This window comes from Carlito syrichta, unplaced genomic scaffold (genome assembly GCF_000164805.1).
Source record: "Carlito syrichta isolate Samal-C Ts95f unplaced genomic scaffold, Tarsius_syrichta-2.0.1 Scaffold30470, whole genome shotgun sequence".
NCBI lineage: Eukaryota > Metazoa > Chordata > Mammalia > Primates > Tarsiidae > Carlito > Carlito syrichta.
In genome coordinates, this window is record NW_006974566.1 from 260369 (window position 1) to 282541 (window position 22173).

At 37.2% G+C, this 22173-nt stretch overlaps 1 pseudogene; it reads left to right on the plus strand.

Moving 5' to 3' along the window:
• The first annotated feature begins 4390 nt into the window (after positions 1–4390).
• LOC103272390 lies at positions 4391–5720 on the plus strand (annotated as a pseudogene).
• The last annotated feature ends 16453 nt before the right edge of the window (positions 5721–22173 follow it).

The window sequence follows — 22173 nt, forward strand, 5'->3', positions numbered from 1 at the left end:
TCTTCATCTGTGAAAGCTTCTCCGTTTTGTCCATAAATAATGGTTCTTTAATACCTTTAGTTTAGGTATTAATTCTACTACTATATTTTTTAGTATCCTTGCACTGTTTGCTTATTCCATTTCTTTTTCACTTTAGCTAGATGCCTTTTTATCCCACACTATTTTCTTTTAATACTTGTCAGTTCTTGCTTTGTAGAAGACATATTTCTTTGCTATTTTGTTAGGTTGCCAGACATTTACTGGATTTTTTCTTAAGGCTACAGGTGATAATTTTAAAAGACAAGTTTTTATTCTGAAATGACTTGTTGCTATTTCCTTCTTTTTTCTTAGGAGGTCCCCCACCACAAGTTCCAGTTTCCTCTACATATTTATTCTGGACCCAGGTGAAATCTGTGCAGCCACACTGACACCAACCCATATCTTTCCCTTCTTTCTTCTCAGTCATTCCCTGAGTTGTGTGTTCTTTGCCTATATGCAGAAATATGCTGATGGTGAGGATCATTCACCACAGAAAAGCACCCAGGGGTGAATAGCGATGCTCGCTGGGTGCTTCAGTAATGCTGGGTTCTAGATTTTATAATAAATGGAAACGTATTAGGAGAGTTTGAAGCATTTGCTACTTTTTTTATGTGACCTCTTTCTCATGAAACAAAACTGTGATATATCAAGAAGAAATATGCTACAATTATTAGGAGGTTTCTTGGTTTACATGTCAACACCACCATTTACTAACTGTAGGCAAGTCCAGTTAACTTCTTTGTGCATACTTTTTTCATCAAATAAAAAATAGGAAAAATTATAGTAAATATTTTGTAGTTTGTTGTGCAGAGTCAATGATTAGTACAAGTAATCCTTTTAGGACAATGTCTGGCATGTAGTAAATACTTCATAATTATTTGCCATTATTACTGTGAGTTGCAACTTGGGAAGATTTTTCCCTCACTCTGACTCCTTTATAATGTCAATTTTAATGTCAATTACCTAAGGTCTCAGTAGTAAATCATTTGCCAGTTGTGGTTTTTGATGTTACAAGTTTTTAGTTTCTTCTTTGTATTTCCAGCTACTTTAGGAAAAGATATTGAGAAGTTTAGATGCTCTTCAGACCTTCTTGGAATAAAATAGACCACCAACAAACCATGTACCTGAGTTATACTTTCTGGACACTGCAGAACTAATTTCAATAAAGTAGGTTTTGAAGGAATTTATTGGTTTTTTTTTTTTAGATTGAAGCTGGAAACCCTAGGTTATGAAACTTAACACCACAATTTAAAACTCTGGAGGCAGTCCATCCTAAAAAAAAAAATGAAATACCAGGTAGGAAATTTTTTTTAAAAGACCTTTTTTTTTGACAACAAATGAATGGATTTTCCATACTAAAAATTAACTACATCAGCCAGGCTTGGTGGCTCAGCCTGTAATCCCGCGCCTTTGGGAGGCTGAGGTGAGTGGATTGCCTGAGCCTGCGGGTTCAAGACCCACCTGGGCAGCGAGACCTCATCTCTACAATAAATCAAAAAATCAGCCGGGCGTGGTAGCGCGCGCCTATAATTCCGGCTACTCGGAAGGCTGAGGCGGAAGGATCGCCGGAGCCCAGCAGGTCGAGGCTGCGGTGGCCGGGAGCGGCCACTGCACTCCAGTCTGGGCCTCTGAGTAAGACTCCAACTCAAAAAAAAAAAAAATTAACTACATCAACTACACAGAGCTAACACAAACCTCACAAGGCAAGGGCTTTTTCCTACAAAACTGCTCTGACCTTAGAAACCAGTCACAAGTCCTAGGTTGTGACCTGTATGCACTTCTGATCAACTGGCTATAAATAAGAGACATCCAAAGTTCCTTCCTCAGGTTCAATAATTTGCTAAAATGATTCACAGAACTCAGGAAAGCATTTTACTTACTATTACCAGTGTATTACAAAGGATACAACTCAGAAATAGCCAAATACAAGAACTGCAAATGGCAAGGTGTGGGGATGGGAGCTTGAGAAGCTTCCTTGCCTTCTCTGGATATACCACTCTCCCAGCCCCTTCATGTATTTACCAGCCCAGAAGCTCTCCAAAGCCTGTTTTCTAGAGTTTTTATGGTAGCTTCATTAAGTAAACATGAATGACTGTATCATTGACTGATGGTAATTAAGTCTACCTCTAGCCACCTCACCTCTCTGGAGGTCAGGGGGTGGGACTGAAAGTTCCAACCTCCTATTCACATAGTTGGTTCCACTGGCAACCAATTCTCATACTTCCAGAGTCACCTCATTAGCATAAATTCAGATTTGATTGGAAGGGCTTATTGTGAGTAATAAAAATGCTTCTCTCAACCCTATCACTCAGAAGATTCCAAGGATTTTAGAAGCTCTGTGCCAGGAACCAGGGTAATGGACCAAATGTATCTATTTCTTATTATATCACAAAAGTATATACTCTCATGAAAGAAACTATATCAATAAGTGCTTTGGCGAAATACAACACTAAACAGTCTGAAACCCAGCTTCAAATCCTACCAGATTCTTTCTGTTTAATACTGTTCAAATGAGGCACAGACTTTTCAGAAGAAATTTAAAAGCAAAGATCAGACTTGCTTTGGAAACACTTGAACAAGTAAGAATTCTTTTTTCCTTTTATCCCCTTCAGTTTGCACAAGCTTATGTAAAATGATTGAAAGAAGAGGAATAGAGATGAAAAATGGTCTCTAGCTACAACTGTTGATATTATACATATTTTTAAAATTCATGTTTTTATTTTGAGGTTGTTATGCTAATTTGAAATTCCAACAAAAAGACACTAATTGCATAATAAAAACATTAAAAACAACTTGAGGCAATATTAAACCATGGAGCAATTCAGTAAACAATCTGTCTATCAATACTTATATTTGACTTTTTGAATTTAATATTTCATGTGCTTTCTATATGTATAGATTTACAATGTGAATTTAGAATTACAGATAATTGAACACAAAGTATATAGGTCCAAAACTAACGGGGAAATACATTATTTCTACAATAGTAGTATTTTGTTTAAGTTATGTGATCATTATCTCAACTCTAACAGGGCTGATCTAGTGTGCTGCCAGAACAAATTGATGCCAGAAGAAATTTTAGGAAGAAGCAGCAGCATGTATATGCTAAATCTGATAACTCTACCTAACACATGGTAAAGGTCTGGCTAATGTCTAAGTTTTATAATCTAACATGGAGAGCCGAACTAAGAAATATTGTATAACCAGAAAATTAACGTCTCTGCTCAACTATGGCTGTGCAGTTGAAAGTTCAGCGACATCTCTGAACAGAGTTTTGATTTTAGTGGCAAACTCTAGTCTCTGCAAAGAATCAATCTCCGCAATGTACACTGAATGGGGGGTATTTATGTGTGTGTTTTCCCTCAAGTGTTAAATATAAAATTGAAGAAGGGAAAGGACCACACATGTGAATAAAAGAAACTTCAGAGACTAAAATAAAATTAATTGTGTACTTAGAAATTCTTTCTGGCAATATGTGCTTTGAAGAGGATGATGGCAGATTCAGAAACTTTCATGTGTGAGAAACTACAAGGGTAATCATGTCTTCAGTAAAAAGGCATGCATAAACTATGCTACAAGTTTTGTCTCCAAATCAGTGGAAGAGCAGGTTTTCTGTTCCAGAGGTTACCCATACAGGAAACAATTGTGTTTCTGAAGATGAAAGCCTGTCAAAGGTTCTGGGAACCAGCCCAAAACGACTAACATCTCTGACAGGATGTGATGGATAATAAAAAATATGCAAAGCATAGAGATATAATCTTTGGGTTAGTCAATTGATCTTTAAAAAAAGATTTTGAATATACATAAATATATATAGAACATTCTAACATCTAAGAATAAATAAATTTTTCAATAGTATTTACTATTTATCTAATCAGAGAGCAATAGGAGTTACTAAAAAAATGTAATTACCTTTAAAATGGCATTTTAAAATTAGAGATGAGAAATTAAGTACAGAGTCTAGAATTACCTAGAGCATTTTGTGTAGAAGATACAGACCCATGTAGTCACCTATACTACTTACACATATATTTTTATAATTGTGTTGCATGACTTTTATTTGAAAAATTTCAACTTTATATGCATCATAATTTTACAAAATCTCATTTATGTGTAAATTTTGAAAAAAACCCAAATTCCAGTCTTCTATGTGTCATAATCTTACAAAATCTTATTTCTAAAATTTAGCCTCAACAACTCAAAACACAAAGTAAGAAACTTCCTGTCATAACATTCGGACCTCACTTCTCCAGCCTCTGGGGCACATTCCATCCTTTCAGCCTGCGACCAGCAGAGAAAAAAAAATTACCTATTTCCTTGCTTCATGCATACCTTGAGGCGAGTCACAAAATTAAAATAAATTTTAGCCATAAGGGAAATTGTGCACATCCAGGCCAGTCAGTGTGGCAACCAAATCAGTGCAAAGTTCTGGGAGGTGATCAGTGATGAACATGATGTTGACCCCACCGGTACCTACAATGGGGACAGCAACCTGCAGTTGGACTGTATCTCCATGTACTACAATGAAGCCACAGGTGGCAAGTTTACTGTTTGTGCTATCCCGGTGGATCTAGAACCTGGGACCATGGATTCTGTTCACTCAGGTCCTTTTGGGCAAATCTTCAGACTGGACAATTTTGTTTTGGGTCAGTCTGGGATGGGTAACAACTGGGCAAAGGGCCACTATGCAGAGGGGCTGAGCTGGTTAATTCTGTCCTGGATGTGGTAAGGAAGGAGGCTGAGAGTTGTGACTGCTTGCAGGCCTTCCAGCTGACCCACTGACTGGGCAGGAGCACAGGCTCTGGAATGGACACCCTCCTCATCAGCAAGATCTGAGAAGAGTATCTTGACCACATCATGAACACCTTCAGTGTGGTGCCCTCACCCAAAGTGTCAGACACTGTGGTTGAACCCTACAATGCCACCCCCTCTGTCCATCAGTCGATAGAGAACACTGATGAGACCTACTACATTGACAATGAGACCCTCTATGACATCTGCTTCTGCATCCTCAAGCTGACCACACCAAGCTACGGGGACCTGAACCACCTCCTCTCAGTCACCAAAAGCAGTGTCACCACCTGCCTCCATTTCCCTGGCCATCTCAATGCTGATCTCCGCAAGCTAGCAGTCACATAGGGCCCTTCCCACATCTCTAATTCTTCATATCTGACTTTGCCCCTCTCACCATCCATGGAAGCCCGCAGTATCGGGGTCTCACAGTCCCTGAACTCACCCAGCAGGTCATCCATGCCAAGCCAAGAACATGATGGCTGCCTGTGAGCCCCACTATGGCCAGTACCTCACTGTGGCTGTTGTGTTCTGCAGACGGATGTCCATGAAGGAGGTAGATGAGTAGATGCTCAATGTACAGAACAAGAATAGCAGCTACTCTGTGGATTGGATCCACAACAACGTCAAGATGGCTGTCTGTGATATCCTGCCTTGTGGCCTTAAAATGGCAGTCACCTCCATCGGCAACAGTACGACCATCCAGGAATCCTTCAAATGCATCTCCCTGCAGTTCACTGCAATGTTCCGCCAGAAGGCCTTCCTCCACAGGTTCATAGGTGAGGGCATGGACAAGATAAAGTTCATCGAGACCGAAAGCAAATCAGCGACCTCCTTTCTGAGTATCAAAGTACTAGGATGCTACCTCAGAAGAAGAGGACTTCTGTGAGGAGGCTGAAGAGGAGCCCTAAGGAAGAGCCCCCATCACCTCAGGCTTCTCAAGTTCCCTTAGCCTTCTTCCTTATCTGTCTCTTTCCTCTCCCTCAGAATTTGTGTTTGCTGTCTCTATCTTTTTTCCCCCTTTGGGGGTGTAGAACAGTGCCTGACCACATAGTAGGCACTCAATAAGTATTCATTTATTGAATGTCTCCTCTCTCCTTCCTCTTTGGGAAATGTAGATTTCTGCCATTCTCGGTAACCCTGTATTTCCCATCTGCCCAGTTAACATTTTCCTGTTTTAAAAATAATTCTCCAAGAAATTGGGTCTTATCCAGATCCTGTTTAGAGCTAACTGGATGCCAAAACTCAGATAATGGCCACCGTCCAAAGCCTAAGAGTAGCAAAGGTGTGGAAAATAGAAGGTTGCAAGTAGAAGCCACTATAAGGGATGAGATGGGATTTTTCCAATCTAGAATAGTTTTGGGGAGAGAAATCCAGGCTATTCAAGTCATAATTTCCAGATATTTTTATGTTCCGTCCCTCAGTTTTAAAGGATGTGTTATCAGTATTATCTCCATTATCAGTCTCCCTCCAAACTCTGTCCTTTGGGGAGGTGTCTGAGCTACCCTTTCAGAAGAATCTTAGAAAATGCAGGAGACACCCTAATGGAAATTGGAATAGGCAATGAATTCCTGATCAAAACCCCAGATGTCCATGCCATCAGAGATGAGATAGACAGGTGGGACCTCATTAAACTGAAAAGCTTCTGCAAAGCAAAGGAAACTATCAAGAGAGTGAAGAGACAGCCCACAGAATGGGAAAAAATCAACTCTATATCTGACAAAGCCCTAATATCCAGGATCTACAAGGAAGTCAAATGTGCTGAAAGGAAAAAAAAACAAACATTTCCATTAAAAAGTGGGTAGGCTGGGCTCGGTGACTCAGCCTATAATCCCAGCACTTTGGGAGGCTGAAGCAAATGGATTGCCCAAGTCTGAGGGTTCAAGACCTGCCCGGGCAACTTGGTAAGACCTCATCTCTATGATAAATCAAAAACCAGCCAGATAAATCAAAAACCAGCCAAATACCAAAAACCAGTGGTAGCACCTGCCTGTAGTTCCAGCTACTTGGAAGGCTGAGGCAGAAGGATCGCTGGAGCCAGGCAGGTCGAGGCTGTGGTGGCCAGGAGCATGCCACTGCACTCCAGTCTGGGCGACAGAGTGAGACTCCAACTCAAAAAATAAAAATAAAAAGTGGGCAAAAGACATGAATAGACACTTCTCAAAAGAAGATATATGGGAAGTCAACAGACACGTGAAAAAGTGCTCAGCCTCACTAATCATCAGAGAAATGCAAATCAAAATCACATTGAGATACCACCTAACTCCAGTGAGAATGGTCATCATTAATAAAACAAAAAACAACAGATGCTGGCAAGGATGTGGAGAAAAGAGGACGCTTCTATACTGTTGGTGGGTCTGCAAGCTAATTAAACCTTTGTGGAAAACAGTGTGGCAATTTCTAACAGATCTAGAAATTGACCTTCCATATGACCCAGCAATCCCCCTACTGGGAATATATCCGGAGGAACTCAAATCATTCTACCACACATATTTATTGCAGCACTATTCACAATAGCAAAAACATGGAACCAATTATGCTGCCAAGTGAATGTGGGCTGGATTTTTTTTAAAAAGTGGTACGTATACATGGTGGAATATTACACAGCATTAAAGAAGGAAAAAAATATGAACTTTGCAGCAACTTGGATGGATTTAGAGTCTATAATACTCAGTTATCTATCATAGAAATAAAGAATTGAGTACCACATGTTCTCACTCATAAGGGGACCCTGAACATTTACCTTAATACTATAAGAACGGAATTGGCAGTAGCAGGATTCTGCCAGGGGAGGGATGGGGGCTACATCATTAATAAAGGTACCTGATCTCAAACCTGGCAAAGTGGGAACCAAAGGGAAGCCCAAACTTTACCTGTATGATGACCACTTGGATACCTAATCCTGAATTGTACCCCACATCCAGGTGACAGAGTGAGACTCCAACTCAAAAATAAAAAAATAAAAAAATAAAATAAAATAAAATAATTTAAAAATTTAGTTAATTAAAAAACACAAATTGATATTTATGAACCCTTTTCATTCTTTTTATGTGTCTTTAAATACCCCAACCCCTTCCATAACGCCTCCTGTTACCAAAATGTGTTGCTCTTCCTTCCCTGTGAAAACAACTTGACCTCTTCTTTTATTGTGGTAAAATATACATAATATACCATTGATTATCTCAATCATTTTTAAACGTACAAGTCAGTGGTTCACAATATTGAGCAGCCATCACCACTATTAATTTCTAGAACTCTTACATCGCCTCAAACAGAAACTGTACTCATTAAATAATAATTTCCTATTTCCTACAGTCCCTGGTAACCTCTAGTGTACTTTCTCTCTCTCTTTCCCTCTTTCTTTCTTTCTCTTCTCCTCTTGTTCCTTCTTCTTTTTCTTTAATAATAAGCATCTTAAGGATTGTGGAGTAGCACCTCATTGTGGTTTTGACTTGCATTTCCCTAAGACTAGTGATGTCGAATATCTTTTTATGTGGTACTGTAAGACATTTGTATATTTCTTTGGAGAAATATCTATTTTAGTTCTTCACCTATTTTTAAATTGGATTGTCTGTTTTTTGCTGTTGCCTTCTAAGAGCCTAAAAAAGTGTTCTAAAAAATTCATATTGCATATGAATTTTAGAATATTAATCTCTTATCAGGTATATATGCTTTGCAAATATTTTCTCCCATTTTGTAAGTTGTCTTTTCACTCTCTTGATGGCATCATTTGATGCTAAAAAAGTTTTAAATTTGATAAAACTCAAATTTATCTATTTTTTTCTTTTATTGCTTGTGCTTTCAGTCATGTTCAATAAATCATTGCCAATTTCAGTGTCATGAAAATTTCCCCCTCTGTTTTTTAAGGGGTTTTATAGTTTAACCCTTATGTTTAAGTCTTGACCCCTTTTGAGTTAATTTTTGTATATGGTATCAAATAAAGGTCCAACTTCTTTTTTTGCATGTGAATATCCAGTTTCTCTAGTGCCATATGTTGGAAAGAATGTCCTTTCACTATTGAATGGCTTTGGCATTCTTGACAAAAATTAATTAACCACATATGCAAGGGTTTATTTCTGCATTCTCAATTCTATTTCATTGTTCTGTATGTCTGAGCTTATGCCAGTATCACACTATTTTGATTATTGTAGCTTTGTAGAGAGTTTTGAAATCAGGAAGTATGAGTTCTTCAACTTTGTTCTTTTTTTTTTCCTAAAATTGTTTTGGCTGTTCATGGTTCCTTGATATTGCATATGAATTTTAGAATAGGTTTTTATATTTCTGCAAAAAATGGTGTTGGAGTTTTATTAGCAATTTTATTAAATCTGAAGATTATTATTCTGGGGCTAGAACTTTTAGTGCTATCTTTAATAGAAATGGCAACAGTGGGGATCATTGTCTTGTTCCAATTATTAGGGAAAAATCTTTAGTCTTTCACTAATGAGCATGATGTTAATTGTGTCAACTCTACTTTTGACTTTTTTTTTTTAAATCCTAGGCTTACTAAGAACTGAGAAATCAATCTGACCTAAATCAAATGGATAACGATAATTGTTTCATGTCACTTTTTCAGTGACAAAGTAGTTTTTGAAATCCAAGAGTTAGCCTGGTATTCACTGCCAGGTCTTGGTGTTCTGTTGAACATGTCAGTTATATAGAATATCAGCATCTGGTAATGTCACTCTAGGATCATGATAAATCAAGGCAAGACCACTCCATGATTATGTTTGAACACTAACAGCATCAACATTGTCTAAGTCACAAAATACCAAACACCTCTCCGTTCAGCTAATATGAATATCTACTGCTTATTTACCAATGACAGCTTTAATGTCCCTCCATTCTTCCTTTTTTTCCTACTTAAAATGTATTAAGATACCAAATCACAGAATTACACTGTTTTCTGACACCAATCAATTCAGGGTGAACCCCCACTCCCCTGAACTCTTTTCCAAATTACCTAATACAAATACAAATGCTACAATTAGTCATTCCTAACAACTTCTTGTTAAAGAACCCTACGGTTCTTTCAGTGCAATGAGGAATAAGCTAAAATTTGTTTGATTATAGGTATGTTCCTGATGGTCTTTTGTGTGGGGGACATTGACACTACATCACAAAGTTTAGTAGCATAAAATTCAAAGTAGTAACTGAAGATGAGGATTTCCAGATAATGAAGAGACAATACTGAGACCCTATAGGTGAGACCAGTTTTTTCCCAAGAGGAATTTGAACGTTGCTTATGCTTTTATATCCATTTTCATTCATCTAATGTCAGTCATTCAATCATACAGTCTTTAATTAACACATTTTTACTAAGCATATACAATGTGCTAAACACTGTTAAGACTAAGAAACAAAAAAAGGTCTTTCTCTTATTGACTTTACAGGTAAACTGGTCATAACTTAAGAAATTATCTGTAGAGGTGCAAAGAGTGAAGAGGATTTTTGCCTTATACACTGGGATGTTTACTCTGTCACTGTGAAATTAAAATGCTCTAATCAGAGGCATATTCCTGTTTTGTGCCATATATTTAAGTCGAAGAGAATAAACAGAAAGTTTATACTCTTTGTGTGAAAGGATCTGAGAAAAAACTCATTACTGTAAATGTGCTCATAGAATAAATATTAAACATGAAATATAATTCAAGGTACAATGTTTGAAGCCTTTTCTGCATTGATTCTCTAATCTTAATACCAAGGGTTTAAGATATTTTCTTCACTAGAGGAAAGCAAGCTAGCTCTCTTAGCCATATTAGCTCTACAAAATATGGAGTAAGATAAAAATTAGTCTAGGTTACAGCCATTATATATTTTTAAAATATTTTTATTTGGTGAATTCCTAGACACTCGACAGAAAAGCTAATAACAATAATGCTGTTTTCCTGCAGTAACAATGAGAGGATTTTTTTAGCCAAGGGTATAGGATCACCAAGAGACCAGACACTGAGCTAAGCATGTGGTCTGTGCTATAGTGTTCTTAATTTTTATGCACTCATATATTCATTTATCCAATAACTCATTCATTCAACCAATATTTATTGAACATCTACTGGGTTCCAGGAGTGGGGCTAAATCCCAGGACACACATTAATCAAAGAATCACAAATATAAATGTAAGGTTACAGCTGTGAGGAGTGCTAAGAAGGAAAGTCACAAGTGTCTGATGGGGAAATGATGTTGTCAGACAGGTTAAGAAGAATTTTCCTGGAATCATGCTAATCCTGCTAAGACTGAAAAGAAGTTAAGATGTTCATAGCAAAGTTATGTTGCAGGTGTTATCATTCCACCTTTAGAAGAGAGAATTGAATCTCATTATGTCTAGCAATAGAAAAGTATTTAAACCTGTCTGTGATTTTGGCAATCTGGTGTGCAGCCACCACATTGAGAGACTGTGCATCTTGCGATGAGTATGTTTTTGATCCACTAGAACTGTGTGAACATGTCTATCTTCCCAGTTAAGACTGAGATGTCCTGAAGGGCAGCAACTGTAGTTGATATAACACGGTTTCAGATACCTGTGTCATTCCCTAAAAGTTGATTAGATGACACATAATCAACATATTCAGTGCATTTTTTTTCCTTTTTCAAAAGTCCCCTACAAAGGGGAGGGAATGTGGAGAGATTTTGTATCTTAAAACAAAATACCCGAGTAAGTTTGAACTGATGCTTCTGCTGTAATTTTCTCTGAATTATAAAGGTATTTGTTCAAATTCATTCTATTGAAACTAGAACTGCATTTAAAGTGGTATTATCCTTTTAAAATAGCCTCTGTGGCCCATATCTTTTTAAAGGCTCCCCTCTTTGTTTGAAAAGAGAAAAATCAAAGTCAAAATTGTGGTTTATTTTAAAGCAATTGCAGATCTGTGATTCAATTTACTTTCTTTCCCTCGTGTTCTTCATGCATTTATTTTATTTTCTTGTTTTATACATGTGTTAAAAGTCACCTCTAATTCTTCTTGGAATATGGCATATTTTAAAAAATAATACTTTAGAAAGCTTTACAAAGGAATTTGAATTTAAAGAACCAAACTTCCATAAGACTATTTTCATTGTTATTTCTCCATGTTTAATTTCAATCTTTTTATCTAGAAAAAAATTGAGGAAAGACACTCAAAAGAAAAATAAAATAGAAAAGGTAAACTGACGGGGATGCCTGGAGGTGGAATTACAGAAGCAGTGAAGTCATTGTATCTTGGTGATTATGATGGTGATGAAGGGGTTTGTGGGATAACCACATGGATATATTTACAGGACTTTTGCACCAACAGTAAATGGTTCTGTCATCCTGTTGATTTACTGCTAAGTACCAAAATTGAATGGGTAAATAAAAGCAATAAAAAATGAAGTATATGGGTAGTAAGGCACATGAATCAGTAAAGTAGAATGAAAGGGGCAAAGCTGAAATCCTGGACAGAAGGAGGCAAATAAGATGGACATTGTATGAGATTGGTATTGCAGGGGTCTTTGTTGTCTGACCTATTTTCCTAAAAGAAGAATACATTTTTGAATTCCCTATTTAATCAATTTATTTCTAGACCAATTGCCTACAGAGCAGATTTGTGGCTAGGTTTTCTATATCTCAAAAGTTCAACAGCATCACAATCGTTCCATAAGTAGCTGTCTAATAAGAGATCAAAGCCTATTTTATTTAAAATCCCCAGACAGTTTTCAATCTTAAGCTGAGCATCACCAGTCTTGAAAACTGTTAACCCACAGTCTTGTAGTAGAGATGCATAAATAGGCCGTCTAAAACCGAACAACACATAGAAAAAAAACTTGACCTAAGATTAGTTTTTAAGTCAGAAGCTAGATTTGAACCTCAGTCATCACAGAAAGATTAAAAAAGCCTGTATGTTGTTTACAAGGCATTTTCTCAGAATCGCCAACCATAGGAGACAGTTCTGCTAGCTTAAACAGAGAACTTGAGTTTTATACAAATATAACCTCTGGACTAATTTCATTGGTTATTTTTATACAGAGATATGGATATATGAAAAGAAAAAGCTCAAGACTCTTCAGTAGTATTTTATATTAATATGTGAGCAAACAATCTCCAGGCAATGGAAGATTTTGCTTGATTCTTTAACAGGTCCATATCAAACCATTCCCTTAAAGAAGAAATGTCACCTAATGGCTTCTACCAAATCAAGTTGCTCATGAAAGCAGAAAGGTCAAGGAGGTAGAAGAGAAAAGGCTGGTAAATCAACTGAAGAAAATTTCTCTGCTTTATTTATTTGTCAACAATAAGTCATTATTTAGTGAACATTCATGAAAGATGACATTGAGGAATAAAAAGAAATTACAACTCAGTAATATGAAATAAGGACATTGTCCTTACTCTCTGATACTGTCAATCAGCACTCTAGGTTTTAATTGTAGTAATAAATTAATAATTTTAGCAATTATTTAAATATTTTATAAAGTGTCTCATAAATTGATTATATTCTTGGGAGAAAGGTTTTTCGTTTTGTTTTGCCTCTCTGTGCTACTCTTTACTTTGGTGATCATAAAGAGATAGGGCTGAAAATCTTCCAAATTCCTTTCCATCTCAAAAATACTATACTATATCATACTATAGTATAGTATAATATGATTCAATAATGCTTATTTGCATAGAGTATTCATTTTTAATTTTATCCAAGTGCACTTCTTTAGTAAAACACATTTTTTACAAAGAAAGCCCCTATTTTTAGTGTTTAATAATGTTTTATTGTTTATTTAACAAATACATATTGAATAATCACAATACACTCTATTCTGTGTTAGGTCTTGGTATATAACATCTAACTCCATGGATCTTACAATTTAGAAACAGTGTTCTCAACAACTTAGTTCCAGTCTTTTTTAAAAAACCATATTTTAAATGTTTTTTTTTGAGTTGGAATCTCACTCTGTTGCCCAGACTGGAGTGCAGTGGCCGCTCCCAGCCACCGCAGCCTCAACCTGCAGGACTCCGGCGATCCTTCCGCCTGAGCCTTCCAAGTATCTAGAACTACAGGCGTGTGCTACCACACCCGGCTAATTTTTTGGTTTATTGTAGAGATGAAGTCTCACCAAGTTGGCCAGGCGGGTCTCGAACCCGCGGGCTCTGGCAATTCACTCACCTCAGCCTCCCAAGGCACAGGATTACAAGCTGAAGCACCGAGCCTGGCTTAAATGTCTTAAAGTTTGTAAAAAAAAAAAAAGAACGCATGATCATTGTTTAGTCTCAACAGTACACTAAGGCACTGTGAGAATGTTGTCAGGAGAAGTATAACTATGCTGTGTTATATACATAGTAACAGAAGCTGCTACTTTGGGTAAAAAGAACAAGGGCCATGAGACAGTGAGGAAACAAGCAAAGAGGATGAAAAATTATAGATAAGCTCTCCAGAAAAAAAGCCACTGCTGTGTAATCATCTGTTACTTAAGGATGTGGTCCCTGTGGTTTCAAATAGACTTACTTGTTTGAGGCATGCCTGTCTGCAGGGTTGACTGAGGTTGTAGTTGGGATGGGAGGACAGAGAAAGATAAACCTCTTTTGAGAACAAACACAAAAGAAACTGTAACATGAAGTTGTCCAGCTCTTGAGCACTCTCAATGGTCTCCTGAACTATGTCTCATTGGCAGGTGTAGATGTTACACACATTTCTAAAGAAGCAAGCAAGCAAACAAACGAACCACAAAAGTCCTGATGGATATTTTCCCATGAAAGCAATGAAAGAATTTGTCTAAAGAGCTAGAAAGGGCCTTGCTTTGGAAATGTTTCATGAACCTCACCTATGGACAGGTGGGAATCTGTTCTTGAGACTCCAACACTTCCCTCAATGTCCTTTCTGACAGTCTGTTCCATTGGCAAGTTCTCCTTTACAGAAAGCTTTATTTTAACTATAATTTCTATTATCCTCTATTATTTATTTCCTAACCCAAAAGGAAAAATGTTGACCACACTTTCTCGTAGTTGAGTAATGACAACAGAGCAATGAAGGTAAATTCCATGGGCTACCTTTGAAAGGTGAGTCCCATTACTTCATTTTCTGACCCCGAAATCACCTGGATCACCTGAAGGCAGTAATGAGGACTCTTTTCATGTTTAGAATATTCTTTTTTGTCTTAAGCTTGTTCTGTCATAAGCTCTACTCTGGATCCTTCCAATTCCTCTTTTGTTTGGGAGGCCTGATTTCAGTGTCACACCTTGCCCTGAGAAGTCCCTCTGAAAATTTAGTAAAAGGTGAGGTCCTGCTTTCTTGAAGGGATAATTTCTTCCATATTGTTACTCTTGACTCCAAGATTAAATATATTTCCTTAAACATAATTGCTTACATTTTTCAGGTGTTCACTTGGGGTTATATTAAAAAATGCCCTAGATTTGTTTCTTATTTTCTCAAAGATAGTAAATTATGTTCCATGCCTTTTTATAGTTTGCCATACTCTGCCTCCCCAATCCTATGTTCAACTTGAACTGAGTTGACATCTCTTGACTTCAGATGAGCATGGCCATGGTTTGATCTCTTCCTTTTTGCTGGAGTGGGCCAGTATTGGTAGGCAGAACGAAAGAAGAATGTTAGCTTTGTTGTTTGCTTAATAAACGCATATCTATTGAAGGCTTAGTAAGTGCCAGAAACCAGGCCAGATACTTGGCTATAATGAGGAATAAGGCAGATATGGTTGCACCCTATGATACGAGAAGTTCTAAAGATCCTGACATCAGGAACATCTAACCCAACTTGTGGGGTCAGTGGGAAAATATCTGGATTAATGATATCTAAGTGGAAATCTGAAAGATCAAAACAAGCTTGCCAAGTAGCCATGGCCAACCGTGGGAGGAGAGATTGTTTCCGGCAGAAACAGCACATGGGAAGGTCAAATATGAGAGACCACAGTGGCAAGGCTCCACTTTGTCTTTGCCTTCTTAAACTTTCATGCAAGGTAAGGAATGTGGAAGAACATACATGAATACTTTTCTCTTTTATTTGGGAGAGAAAAATACTTACAACTTATATATGTAGCATTATAAAAATAATGTTCTTATGCCACAGCATAATTGCTTATAAGCTTTGGAGTCAGATTAGGATCCACCTGGAGGCTCCATTTGGAAGGACTAGCGGTTCATGGACCATGAGTCTCAAAGATTGAAGACATTTTAAAGAAGCTTTTTAAGGCTGGAGCAGAAACTACAAAAAGGGAGAGGAAGCCAGCAGGGGCAGAAAGAGGAAGAATTAAGAGATGAGGCTCAACTGGTGAACAAGGAGCAAATGGGTCCGGACATCTTTAACCAGGTAAATATGTTTGAGCACATTGATTATAAGGGAAGTCACAGTTTTAAGCTAATGACTGTTTTTCCACCTGAAAAGGAAGCAGGGATTGTATTCCATCCATCCCTTCTTCTCCTATCCTATCCTTTACTTTCCTTTAAACTGGAAATAAGAGTAATAAAAATGAATGAAAATGATGCTTTCTCCTATCCCTGTTTTTTGGGAAACAACCCCATGGATAATTCTAGGCTGCTTTGATAAGAACAAAACTATGATTAAATTATCCTCAAAAAGAGTTTCTCACTATCTAATTGTGGGCAGCACTTAAAGGAGTAACACATACAAAAAAATATAACCACCTGGGGTCTGCTACCTGAAAGTGCATTGTTTTTTATTCTGCTTGTGGTTTTCCATGAAATGCGATCATTACTCTGCCTTTCTCCAACCTGTTTTGTCTCATTAGGGAACAAGAAACCCAACACAATTTTTCTCTTGAGTTATGTCAAGAGATGGCAATGAAAGTGTTGCCACATTCAAACCAGAAAGCTATTTACTTCTTACCTTGGCATAACCTCAGAGAATGACAGAAGTAGGCATAATATGAAAGGAGCAACTGACAGGTTTTGGTTTTTCCTGGCTGCCAGTTTTATTTCAGGATCTTGTTTTGCCAGCCTCATCCAGATCTATGCATCTGCAAGACTGACTTCAATAAATCTGAATGTCTCTTTGAGAGTAGAGGCAATCTATTGCTTTGTTTCCAGATTCCCATTTCTTTATAATTAAGTCAGGATTAAAGGGATTTCCACCATCTTCCATCTAAAGCTGCAGAGAAGATGACTAAATCCTGCCTGAAGTGAGTTTAACAGATTCTGGGGTGAGCATTAGGAAAGTCTTTCACAGAAAAATGACTTGGTATGGGAAGGGAAGAAAGACGTCATTCAGACATCTTTACTGAATTAAGGATTTAGATTTGAATTCCTGAATTCTGTCCCTTAGGCCAGCACAGATGTTACTGCTATTTTGCTCTTGAGATTAATTTGTCTATATATGTATCAATATTCTCTCTTTCACCAGTACATACTCACACTATAGTATTTGTGTCTTTATTGAGAAAACATGACTTTTTACTATTGATTATGAAAAGTAAGACCCTCCTACTTCTGTATATGGCATCAAGAGAACACCTGAGGCTTCTACCTTGGAATTCTGGGGAAAGTGTGAGTTTGCATTTGAAGAAAAAAGAAACACATTTTTTTTTATCAGCAAAGTTGGAATACTCATTATTTTCCATAGAATTACAGAAGGAAACAATATCAACCACATGCAAACTAATCACGTCTTCTTTGTCCTTTAATCCTCCTGAGAATCTGTCTTTGACATTTAGGACATGAGCAGAGAGTGGCAATCACATTAATCACATTAATAACAAAGGGAGGAGAGGACAGTCTGTTTAAACTCTCCCAACATTTTTTATCACTCTGAATTGTGTTTTTTTTGTATCTGTCTTTCTTATCCTAGATAGGAATCCATAAGGACAAGAACAGGGTCTAATTCATCTCTCTCTAAGCACAGCACAGATCATAGTGCCTAACATATAGAAAGCAGTCAGAAAGTATCTGTTGACTACATAAATGACTGGGTCTGAAAAAGCAAAAGGCATCACCCAAACAACTATTTCCACTGTATTATTTTCTACTCTCAGAAAAATTCCACCGCATTTTCCAGCAGTACCACATCTGGCTTTGGAGGAAACCACGCATTCTAGTCCCATCAAATGACAAACACTCAGTGACTGGGCCTCCTCATGTAATAGCCTGCTTATTGGCCAAGGTCTGGGAGAACAGTGATCCAGAAATCTGAAAGCTTATTTTTAGTCTCTGCAATTAGCTTAATGACCCTGGGTAAGACCTTCATGGTAACTGGGCTTCCATATTCTGCTTTGTATAACAAAGAAGTTAAACAAAGGATATTTAACCTGAGAACCACTGAGTTGTAGATGAACATCAAGAGAAGTCTGTGAACTCCCTGAAATTATGTGTAAAATGTTATGGTTATATGACTATATGCATTTATGCAATTTTTAAAGAAAAATTTTGTAGTTTCTATTGTTTTTAAAGAAAATTAGTTATTTTTTTTTAAAAAAAGAGGTTAATATACTCCTGAATAACTATTTTTAATATTCTTTTTCCTACAAAATTCCTAAACTTCTATGAAAACTTCAAAAACTGCTTTAGCCCATAATGTATATTTTTTCCTCTGATTGTCCATTTCCCCCAATCATTCACTACCTCATGATACTTTAAACATCTATGTATGCCCAGGTTAAACTTCATCTACATTATCTGAATCCAAACTAGGTCTTTTGAACATCTCCTAACTCCACATAGGAATTATTATAGTAAATATTGAATGAAAATGTCCATAGATTTGTTTTATCTCAGAACACTGGCTATTTTCCCTCAAATGCTTTATGTGTCTCAGGACCAGAACCACAAATAGCATCTGCCCCAAAGTCTTAGGAGGAGAGAGACTGTTTATTAAGAATATCCACCTAGGAGGCCAAGAGGATGAGATGATAATCTGGAAGTTTTGGGGACACTGAGTGAAAAGAAAGAAGAGATTTCTGACCACACCAGGAATGGCAGATAGACCATGCCTGAAAGGAGGGGCCTGAGTCTGTGGTAGCAACTCCATAGCGAAGGCTATCGCCTCATAATCTAGAAAAGCCAGATGTAAGTGGTGAGGGCAGAAGAGAGTTCTGTTTAGCACACTTGTACTAGTTTCCCGTTGTTTCTGTAACAAATTAATACAAACTTAGTGCCTTAAAACAACACAAATTTATCTTATGATTTTTTTTAATTTTCTTTTTTCTTTCTTTTTTTAAAACATAATTTTTATTTTAAAATTATGGGGTACAGTTAAGGGTTAGGTATACAAATATGCATCGTTCAGGCACCCTTGTTGATAAGGGGCGTCCCCCCTGTCCCCAGACAGATATTGACTACCATTAATCCCACCACCCTTGCCCTCCCTGCCCACCCCATAGATTCCCACCACTGTCAATACTTGTATTATAGTATTACGATAGATGTTCAAGGTCCACTTATGAGTGAGAACATGTGATACTCAGATCTTTGTTGCTGTGAAAGATCACTCAGTATTATAGACTCTAGCTCCATCCAGGTTGCTGCAAAATTCATGATTTTGTTCAAAGGCTTAACATCTTGGATCTACAAGGAACTCAAACGTTCTGAAAAGAAGAAAACAAACAACCCATTACAAAGTGGGCAAAAGATAAAAACAGACACCTCACCAAAGAAGACATACGAGCGGCCAACAGACACATGAAGAAATGTTCAACCTCACTAATCATCAAGGAGATGCAAATTAAAACTACACTGAGATACCACCTAACTCCAGTCAGAATGGCCATTATCAATAACTAAAAAAATAACATAGGCTGGGGAGGATGTGGTGAAAAGGGAACACTTAAACACTGTTGGTGGGAGTGTAAACTAGTGCAACCTCTGTGGAAAGCAGTGTGGCGATTCCTAAAAGCTCTAAATATCGACTTCCCATATGACCCCGCAATCTCCCTACTGGGAATATACCCTGAAGAACTCAAATCACTCTATAAAAAAGATACCTGCACATGCGTGTTTATTGCAGCATTGTTCACAATATCTTATGATTCTTGAGGTCAGAAATCTAATATGATCTACAGGGCTATAGACCTTCTGGAGACTCCAAGGGAGAATCCCTTTCCTTGACCTTTCCAGCTTCTAGAGGCCATGCCCCCTTCTTCTGTCTTTAAACCAGCAGCACAGTATCTTCAAACAGCAATTTATTGAGAGGGCATCCTTGGGAAGTTAAAAGTAAGTATCTCCCCCCACATCTCCAACAGGCTTCCTCAAATAAGGAGTCCAAAATCAAGAAATGTGACTAATATAGCAGATTGCCATTTATTATTATTTATACATCATGCCCACAAAAGAATTAGACACAACTGAGTAATTGCTCGGTGGTCAGAGCTCAAATATTTTTCTCTTTTTCAGTTTATTCATTTGAATGTTGGCATCTACAGATCTGTTCTAGAACTATTGATATGGAAACTACTATCATAGTCCAAGAAGTTCTGGATTGTGAAAGACTATGTGTATCAATCACCATAGGTCCTTTTATTGGCTTAATATTCTCACCATCCAAGAAATAGAGCAAGAACAGAGGTGAAAGCAGAGGGGAAACAGAGGACAGAAGAGTGACAAAAGTCAGAAGTCAGAACCAAGGGAAAGACTAGCAAAGTGCAGTCGGGGACATCAGGGTAGACGTGGCCACACTGGGACTCAGAGAGCAGCTATATGGTCATGGTGTCTCCCTTTCATGTGTCTGGAACACCACACCACACACATGAGACATTTGTCCATGACTAGATGGTGTAATAGAAAGCCTGAGTTCCAGTCTTGACTCTTTCACCTGACCTTGGAGAAGATATCTGGTTCCTCATCTATAAAATAGGGAACTTGATGATATATAATTTGCTGCATATATTTGTAGTGAGAAATATGAGTTATACGAACCATTTAAAACAACGTCAGATGAATAATTTGTGCAATTTCAGTGTTAGCTATTATTTGGAAACTGAGGTTAACTGTATACTGACCTAATTTTCATTCATATTGTAGAATGTCTTTTTCTCATTTAGATGTTTTAAAATAAAAACTCACTGTCAGTACCTCAGTGTTCATGGAAGAAAGGCACCATGGTTCCCTTCAAAAGAAACAAAAATAAAATTCCATTTACCATTTCTGAACATCTTTATTTGGGGGCTCACTAGAATTTGTTTCTTGTGTTCTCATGTAGACAGAGACAAAAAGCCTCAGAACCCTCACCTTAGAGAATACCTTTTAAGAGCTCCTGCAGCCTGCCAAGAAATAGCTATTTTCAACATTAGATGTTAGATAATTAAGCAAATGATGGGTTCTCCATGTTCAAGCAAAGTGCTCTTTGGTTTTTTTGGGTCATCTCATAATTAATTTCATTTTTATAATTTAATTTTATTTATTTTAAATGTTATTTCAGTCTCTCTTTTTTCCAATATGTTCAGCAATTGAAGATTTCACAGGAAAAAATACGAGTCTATAGCAATGCCAGCGCATTTATAATAAATGACTGCTTGAGGGTGAGCATGTTTAGTTGTGAAGAAATGTTTTCCCCTATTGGATGCCTAACCAGTCACAAAAAAACTATACTCATTGTGCAAATACCACGATGATGAGTGCTGGCCACTTTGTCATTCGCATTGCTCTGCCCCAATAACCATAAATGGATCCCAGCCATTAGGATGCACTCAAAAAGTCCTATTGCATCATTATATTACAGCTTTATATATGTGGTGCACATAACATATGTGGTTACTGCATTGGTGCACCTGACTGTGTATTGGAATATTTTCTACCAACCCATTGTCTACGAATCAGTTAATGTCAATGAAGATCACATCCAGATCTGATGCACTGTAGTTTGTGACTTGTTTGTGAATGTCTCCTTCTACTAGAATATAAATTCCCTGGGTCAGAGATTGTGTTTTATTCATGATTATGTGTCAAAACTTAGAAAAGTACCAGACATGTAGTAGCAATTCAACAAATATTTGGTGAACGGAAAAATGGCAAAAATAAAAACCTCCAAGTTCAGAACAGAATGATGTCAAAATAATCAAAAAGAGGATAAGCAGCCTTAAAAGTTTCAAGTCTTAGAGGATGACGTCATTTAAGAATATTCCTTCGAATAAAAATAATTCCCTGGGTTATTTCTAAGTTTGCACTTAAAACACATTCCCTATAAAACTGGAATCTTCTAAGCGATTATTGCTGGAAAAGATTAATAGAGGTGAGAGAGACACAGTTAAAGTGTTACTCAGAGTTTGAAAACCACCTTTTAGTATTTAAGAAGGCATTAATCATGATCATTAATCAATAGAAAGGAATGTTCACAGAATGCTTAGAAGAAATGTTTGCTAAAGCAAAAAGTCAGAGAAAAGAAAGGCATATATGCCCAAGGCTGAAGATAAACTTTTTCTTAACCTCAACAAATTAAAGCTGGTGAAAAAGAACAATTGACCAGAGAG